General features: G+C 36.0%; 1 pseudogene; it reads left to right on the top strand.

The window, feature by feature from the left end:
* The first annotated feature begins 4,793 nt into the window (after window positions 1-4,793).
* On the top strand, window positions 4,794-5,506 carry LOC123956099 (annotated as a pseudogene).
* Window positions 5,507-8,387: the final 2,881 nt, after the last annotated feature.

Genomic DNA, 8,387 nt, shown 5'->3' with positions numbered 1-8,387 from the left:
AGCCATAGAGACTGTAGAACAGCCATCTGTACTTGTTTATTTCCTTATATCTTTCTGATCTTCACCTTGAGACACACCACTATTACTTACTCAGTGGTCCTGACCCTGTCAGTCTGTCAGTTGTGACCGGGTGCTAAGAGCCCTGGTATTCCTGCATACTGTCATTATTCTTTGTTAGATAAGCCCGCCCATTCTCAAAGAGCACTACACTCTGATTTTGCTGCCCTTTACTCTATCTTCTCTGGAAGAAGTAATCCTATCCCTTTCCCTTATCTCTAGCACCTTCTAACTCTTACATCTTACATTGTCTTTATGATTTCTGCCTCTTAACTTCATGCATTCCCCCCAAGAAACCATCCTTGGTCATCTGCTTCTCTTTCCATCTCTTCCCTTGATGTGCTTTGTCTTGCCTGAAATTAGCCTCTCTATGATTGCGTAATGCTCAAAGTGGGTGAAAGGGCTTTCTGAAAAAGGTAAAATTTGACCCACCAATTAGGTCTAAACTTGAAACAGTTAGCCTGTGTGTCTTTTTAAATATCCAAAACAAGAGTTACATTATAATCTATCAAGCTTGAACATGTAATTATGAGAATAAACAAATATATCTGATACGTTAGAACAAAGGGATACAACGAGTATTAGACAGTATTCATGCATATGGTTTATACTTACCCCTGTAAGAGTTTGACAAATAACATGGGCACAGAGCCCCGTATTAAACCACCCATCCATGAATGTTCTCTCTTGCTCCTTCATAACTCTTGACATTAACTGAATCACTCTGGATAATGAGGCTGAGTATAGAGATCAGGATAGCAAAATGAATACATTAACCCCCCAAATCCTCGGGCCTCCTAATTCTCTCCTTCCTTGACTCCACCAAAATAATTTAATGAACCTCAGCGCAGGTTTAAGAAAATCATTTTTGGTTTGACTTTTCCCTAATTGGTGTTGAGTCCTGTTGTGAAAGTCTGTAAAACTAGTCACTTGTTTTAGCTTTATTTTGATACTTTTATAGCACACATTAAAATCAATGTCAATATCTTTTATTGTTTAAAGTCAAGAAAAACATATTTTGACAATTAAAATGTAAGTTGGTTATTTCTTGTCATATGTAAAATCTGGATAATTAACCAAACTTCTAGAATCAATATTTTTTTAAGCAGAAAACCAACTTCTCCTAAAATACATTAAAATCTCCTTAAGCTTCATAACATATACTAATAAATAAATTCAATAGTTTTCTGAATTTATTAAGAATTATCGATGACATTCTTCTGATGTTACCCTTGTCACTTTTATGACTGGTGCTATACTCTTTTTTTTCCTCAATTACCACTATAATTATCACTGCATAATTTATAAATATTGCTTCCAGAAACTCTATTGTTCTTTCAGCTGTGTGTGTGTGTGTGTGTGTGTGTGTGTGATTGACAGTCTGAAACATATCTCACATAGTTCAAGAAAAGGCTTCTCATTTTTTGTCCTTAATCTTGATGGCACTATTTTTGTGTTAATTCCATGGTCATCCAGTGAAAAGCCACATGAGTAAAGCAGGACATTCACAGTGATAGAATAAACACAGAGTGACCCAGATGTTCAGGAGAGCAGGCAAATATGAAGGAAAAGTCAAGGAAATGGTATGCTAAATTTAATTAATTATGAATATTTTAGAAACCTCATTGACTCTTTTGGTAAATACAAATCTTTCACTGAGATCACAGTTGCTTTCTCTCTTCAATAGTCTACAGCTAATCAGGTATTGCATTTTTGGCTCTTTGTCTTCCTTCCAATTTCCACATTGGCTTTTATCTGATATTTAAATCCATATCTTGTACAAATAATAAATATTATTTAAGAGTATAACAGATTTGATTATATATACATAGAAATTAATAACTTTTAAAACTTCTGAAGGTGTTGGTCTTGTTTTGTGGGTCTGCTTGTTTGTTGCTTTTTTTAATTAAATAAGGTAACATTTGGGAAACAGTTTCTCTGAATGAGGTATTAGAGATACAAAATTTGAAATGCACTATAAAAGACCACATTGTCTACTGAATTAGCCAAAATTAAAATTAACTTCGGGCTACATAAAGCAAATGCTACATGTGTTGAGTGGAGGCACCACTGTTTAGTCACAGAATCCTTCTGTAGGAATTGCATACGTGATGGAGCCAAACAGACGCTCACCCCAGACTGAATCTTCTATAAACCTGGGAGAGTTTATTCTGAGGAAGGAATTCAATAATAGGTTATTAAATGTCAAAATGAGTATTTACTATGATTTATTAAAGCAGAATTCTTATATAAAAATAACAGATTGACTTAATAGTTTATGGTGCAAAATTAGTATAAGAGCACACTTCTATAAAAATAATTAAAATATAATAGACAGGTACTTGAATATTTATGATAGAACATCAAATTTTATTTATTTTTTATTTTCATTTTTTAGAGGGAGGAGGGGGCAAAGGGAGAGAGAGAATATCAAGCAGGCTCCATACCCAGCAGGGAGCTTGATGTGGGGCTTGATGTCATGCCCCTGAGATCATGACCTGAGATGAAATCAAGAGTCAGATGTTTAACTAAATGAGCCACACAGGCACCATTTAAATTTTAAAATTCTGGGGAATACTGATAACGGAGGAGGCTATGCTTGAGTAGGACTGGGGAAATATAGGAAATCTCTGTACCTTTTGCTCAATTTTGTTGTGAAAAAAAATTTTGCTCTAAAAAAAAACCTATTGAAATGTTAAAACAAAATTCAGCATATGAAATTGTATGTAGACATGGGTGGGAAAATGCAAAAAACCTATACATGTTGACAGGTTTTAATTTAATTTAAGAATAATAAAAAATAATTAAAATAATTTTGTTAGGTTTGTTCATTTTCTCAGAAGAACTATAAAATTCATAATTATCATATATAATATTTTTAAGCATGTAAGAATGACTTAAAATGCAGCATCCAAAAAGGATCTAATTGATATCATTGAGAACTTAACTTTTGGGAGAAATTTATGGATACTGAATTTAAGAAACCAAAATCCAGTTGGTTCTTGGCCTCTGTTTCCAAAAGAATTGCACACTCACAGACACCTTCTTACACACACACTCAAACACACATGTGTACATACACCACACATGTACAGATAGATAAGGAACATTATTTTTTATAAATGGAGAAGCGATAAAAATAAACAAAAATATAAATTATTTGTTTACATACTTAAGAAAGTATCACAGTGAGCAATCCAATGCAAATAATTTTCCAAATAAAAATAAAATGCCAAAGATATTGCTTTTAACATTATTTGGATTTGTTTGTTTGTTTTTTAGTTTTTGATCCTCTTTATCTAGTACACACACACACACACACACACACACACACACCCTCAACAGCCCTCTGGTTACCACCTGTTTGTTTTCTGTATTTAGAAGTCTGGTTTTTTGTTTGTCTCTTTCCCTTCTCTTTATTTGTTTGTTCGTTTCGTTTCATACATTCCACATAGGTATGAAGTCATATGGTGTTTGTCTTTCTCTGATTGACTTATTTCATCTGGCATTATACCCTCTAGGTCCATCTGTGTTGTTGCAAAAGGTAAGAGTCCATGCCTTTTTTTGGTTGAGTAATACTTCATTATACATATATACATACATATATATATATAATTCCATATATATTCCATACATACATGTGGTATTCCATTATATATATCTCAGATCTTCTTTACGCATTCATCTACAGATGTGTGCTTGGGTTGCTTTCATATATTGCCTATTATAAATAAAGTTGCAAAAAACAACAAGGAGATATTTCTGGAAAGAAAAGAAGGGAGGAAAGGAGCAAAGATGGAAGGAAGGAAGGAGAAAGAAAAGAAGGAAAAGAAATCTCAAAACACTTTATTCTGAAGTACTAAAACAAAACAAAATCAAACCAAAGCAATAAAACTTCCAAATCCATACAAGGTACATATAAGCAACACTAATAAATGTGAATGAATGAATGAATGAATGAAATAGCATGTTATTTCTTCTGATTCACTTTTATCCCTTATTTTATTGATGGCTGTACTACCAACAACAGAAAAAATGAACATCTTTTTTTCTACTTTTTGTGAGCCTCTCCTGTAACACTCACATGTAAGTATCAGCTAAACATTTTAAATTCGGTGGGATTTTTTTCCCAGTATGGTAGAAATGATGATACTTTTTCAGCTACTTTTCCTTTTGAACATTTTCAAGATACTTTAAAAGTGAGCAATTTACCATTAGGTGTCTCATAAATGAAAAAATGAGTTATTATTTTACTAGCTATGTCTTTTTCTGTCTACACAGTTTTTATATCAACAACTCAGTCTTTTGTGACTGTATTCAAAAGGGTGTCTCTCAATCATACTTTGCTACACTTTATTTATTTTTTTATTTTTATTTATTTTTTTTTTAAAGATTCATTTATTTGACAGATAGAGACCACAAGCAGGCAGAGAGGCAGGCAGAGAGAGAGAGAGAGAGAGGAGGAAGCAGGCTCCCCGCCAAGCAGAGAGCCCGATGCGGGGCTCGATCCCAGGACCCTGAGATCATGACCTGAGCTGAAGGCAGAGGCTTTAACCCGCTGAGCCACCCAGGCGCCCCTATTTTTATTTTTTAACACAGAAGAATTTTCCTTTGGGGCACTATGAGGAGTAATTTGCAGTGAACTTAGAAACATATATTCTTGGGCCCCTCCTCTCCCATCCCCACACATACCCAGGTTCCGTCAGCTCAAGCTGGTCCAGCCCAGTTCTTGGGGGATGTATAAAGAAGAGCATCTGTTCAAGTAGTGCTGCTTCGAGGGTGAGAAGATCTCAAAGAAATACCTAGATTGGACTCTGGTGGTAGTAAGAAAAGGCTCCCAAATCTCAGGTAGGAGACCTGGACAAAAAGAAATACCTGGTGCCTTCTCATCTCAAAGCTGGTCTGTTTCACCTTTTTTTTTTTCTTTCTTTCTTTTTTTTTTTTTTTAAGATATATTAATTTGAGAGAGAATGAGAGAGAGCATGTGAGTAAGGGGGAGGGGCAAAGAGAGAAGGAGTGAGAATCTCAAGCAGACTTCCCGCTGAGCACAGAGCCAAATGTGGGGCTCGATCTCATGACCTTGAAATCATGACTTGAGCTGAAATCACGAGTTGGTCACTTAATTGAATGAGCCACCCAGGTGTCCCTACAGTTGGTCAGTTCTACTTTTTGATCTGGGAGTAAATTCATCTCTGAGCTGAGGATATATACCTCCTTTTTCTCTGTTAACAATGTCATTCCATCCACCAGTACCACAATGGGTCAACTATAACAGGGATACCACGAAGACTTCTTTCTATACATTGCCTACAGTGATGAAAGTGTCTATGTCTGTGAAGCTGCTGCCCCTGACATGGGGGTTCCCATTCTACAAAGAGAGAGGTGGTCCTCCTTCCTTGACCTATTCTTTCTTCAGTCTCAGCAACCACCTCCTTTCTTCAGGACCTGACTTCCAAATGTTTAAGACTTTCCACCAGTCCCTCTTAGCAGGAGGGTTAACGGAGGAGATGGCTTCTCATACCTCTCCTTCCCTTTCTCCTACCACATTTCCGACTCTGTTTTAGACTTCTTGACTGCCAATCTGTTACATCCAGTGATTGTTGTGTTCCCCTTCCCTTTCTAACTGCCCAAGGGACTCAGAACCCTACCATTCCCTTCCTTTCACTACCTTTTTTTTGGAGGTAGATGAAAGGGACTTAAATTGTGAGGGGAAAGTAGGAGTCATATCAATAAAGAAGAAACCATAAAGCTAGAAGAGAAGAAGAAACACATTGTCTTGGAGGTAAACATTTGTGTTTTTTTTGTTGTTGTTTTTGTTTTTGTTTTTTTTTTAAACATTTTATTTATTTGACAGAGAGAAATCACAACTAGGCAGAGAGAGAGGAGGAAGCAGGCTCCCTGCAGAGCAGAGAGCCCAATGCAGGGCTCAATCCCAGGACCCCGGTATCATGACCTGAGCCAAAGGCAGAGGCTTTAACCCACTGAGCCACCCAGGCATCCCAGAGGTAAACATTTGTATGTGAAGCTAAGGATGTTCATGAACAAAGTCATGACTATGATGCTTTGAATTAACTAGTTACTTACATCATGTTTCCACCTTTGATTTTGTACCTTTAGTAATGGCCTACTGTTCCACAAGCAGGAACTCCCAGAATTCCATAAAGGCTGTGAAGCTCTTTAGTTGTTCTGTGACCTTCGTTCATGGTATCCATTGGACTCTACAGAGAAGCTTACTTTCTGCCTTCCCATTTGAGAATGACAACTTACTTTATCAATCTGCCCAACTTTTCACTCAATTTTGCCACAACTTCTGTCTTCCTTGGTTCAGGCACCACAGCCCCCTGCAAACATCTTTGCTCCCCTCTCTTGCCAGGCTGTGTTAAGTGAGTTCCTGCCATTAGCTTCCTAAGGTCCTACATCTTTGGGAAAATGAATTAGACAGATATTCCCCATTTTATAGAATTAGAAACTAAGAACTAAGAGAGAGTCATACATGTGATCTCGTTCCAGAGTCCTTGGTCTTTAGAATTATGCCACTAAATAGCTACAAACAGTCATTCATTCATTAACTTAATCATGAATTCATGTATTTAAGAAATAAAAACTAGGATCATTCTATATGCCTCCTTTAGCTTTAAAAACCAACATATCCAATATTTTTAAAGCATCATAATTCAAGCAAGGCATACTCAATAGCCTCTTTTGCATATAGTACCTTGTCAATTCAAGTGCCAATTCAAGTGGTAATCCACATCTGCCTCCATCTAGATGGAGTTAATGCTGGAAAGACTATGTTTGCAACCAAAGACTATGATTTTTAGCATCCAGAGAGGTTTTTTTTTTTATCACTTTAGGCACATATTTTCACTGTACAACATAGAGAAATCTGTAATGTAATATCCAAATAAATTAACATGAATTTTTGAGTTATTACAAATATTTTAAAAAATATTTTACTTAGTTATTCATGAGTGAGAGACAGACAGAGAGACGGAGACAGAGACAGAGACAAAGGGGAAGCAGGATCCCCAACCATCAGGGAACTATGTGGGACTTGCTCCCATGACCCCAGGATCATGACCTGAGCCGAAGGCAGAAGTTTAACCATCTGAGCCACACAGGCACTAAAGTTATTACAAGTATTTATAAGAAAAATGATATCTAACAGTTCTTATGCAATACCCCCGAACATTTTTCTTTGTCAATATGCATTTTCAGGTCCTTCCACAACATTTTACATGGCTAGTCTAACTATTGTTCTCCTTGAGGATTTAGGAAGAGAAATGCTATGAAGTGGTCAAATCTCTATCTCTAGGAAAAGGATTGATAATCAATGGAATTAAGAAACAAAGAGAAAAAGAAAAGAAAGATTATAGCATTTCTCTTCTATTTCCTCTGTACTCAATATCATGTAGAAATTTGGTCATTTTAACATCAAATTTAGTGTTATCATTTCATAAATAAAATTTTCTAATTTTATGAAAGCAATTCTTTCTCTGACCAAGAATTACACCACTAGAGGACACCTGTATGAATCTGTGTGCTTTAGGGTTAGGCAAATCTTGAAGATTATTTAATCCAACCAATTCACAATTGACAATCTGACAATTTCTTATATCAGAAACACTACTATACCGTGCCAATCTTACTGATGTAAACGTAGCCTATCCCACACATGTTGTTGACACAGAAGAGTGGTTAGAATTTATTGATTTAGTAAAATTATGTTCCTCAAGTAAACATACAAATGTAACTTTAAACTTGTTTATGCTTGCAGTTTTTATATGAGCTATAGATGGAAATCTCAAACTTGATGTGACCAGTTTTACTGTTTATATTGTCTTTGGTGAATTCCACATTTTTAAATAAAAAAATTACATATCACTAACTTATTATTAAATGATTGTTGAAACAAAGTCGTATGAACAAGCAAAGCATCAAACAAATAAATCTTCAAACAAAAACTTATACATCTATTATTGAAAACTGTGCAACTACTAGCTTCATAACATATGTTGACTGACAATCATGGAATATAGAATGTAAACACAATGGAATCACAAAATGAGGAAATCTTGGGAGTTATAGTTATAAGAGATACTAAAAGCAGAGCTTCTCCCCTTGAAATGGGGATGATTTGTTGCCCCTCCTTCCAATGTAGGGCTGACTCCTTTGAGACAGTTCTGTGACACGATGAGAGGTCAAGGAATAATGAAATAAGAAAATAAAAAATAATTGGGGCGCCTGGGTGGCTCAGTGGGTTAAAGCCTCTGCCTTCGGCTCAGGTCGTGATCCCAGGGTCCTGGTATTGAGCCCCTCATCGGGCTCTC

The sequence above is a fragment of the Meles meles genome, chromosome 14, assembly GCF_922984935.1.
Source record: "Meles meles chromosome 14, mMelMel3.1 paternal haplotype, whole genome shotgun sequence".
In the NCBI taxonomy this organism is placed as follows: Eukaryota; Metazoa; Chordata; class Mammalia; order Carnivora; family Mustelidae; genus Meles; species Meles meles.
This window is presented reverse-complemented; position numbering and strand designations above follow the sequence as displayed.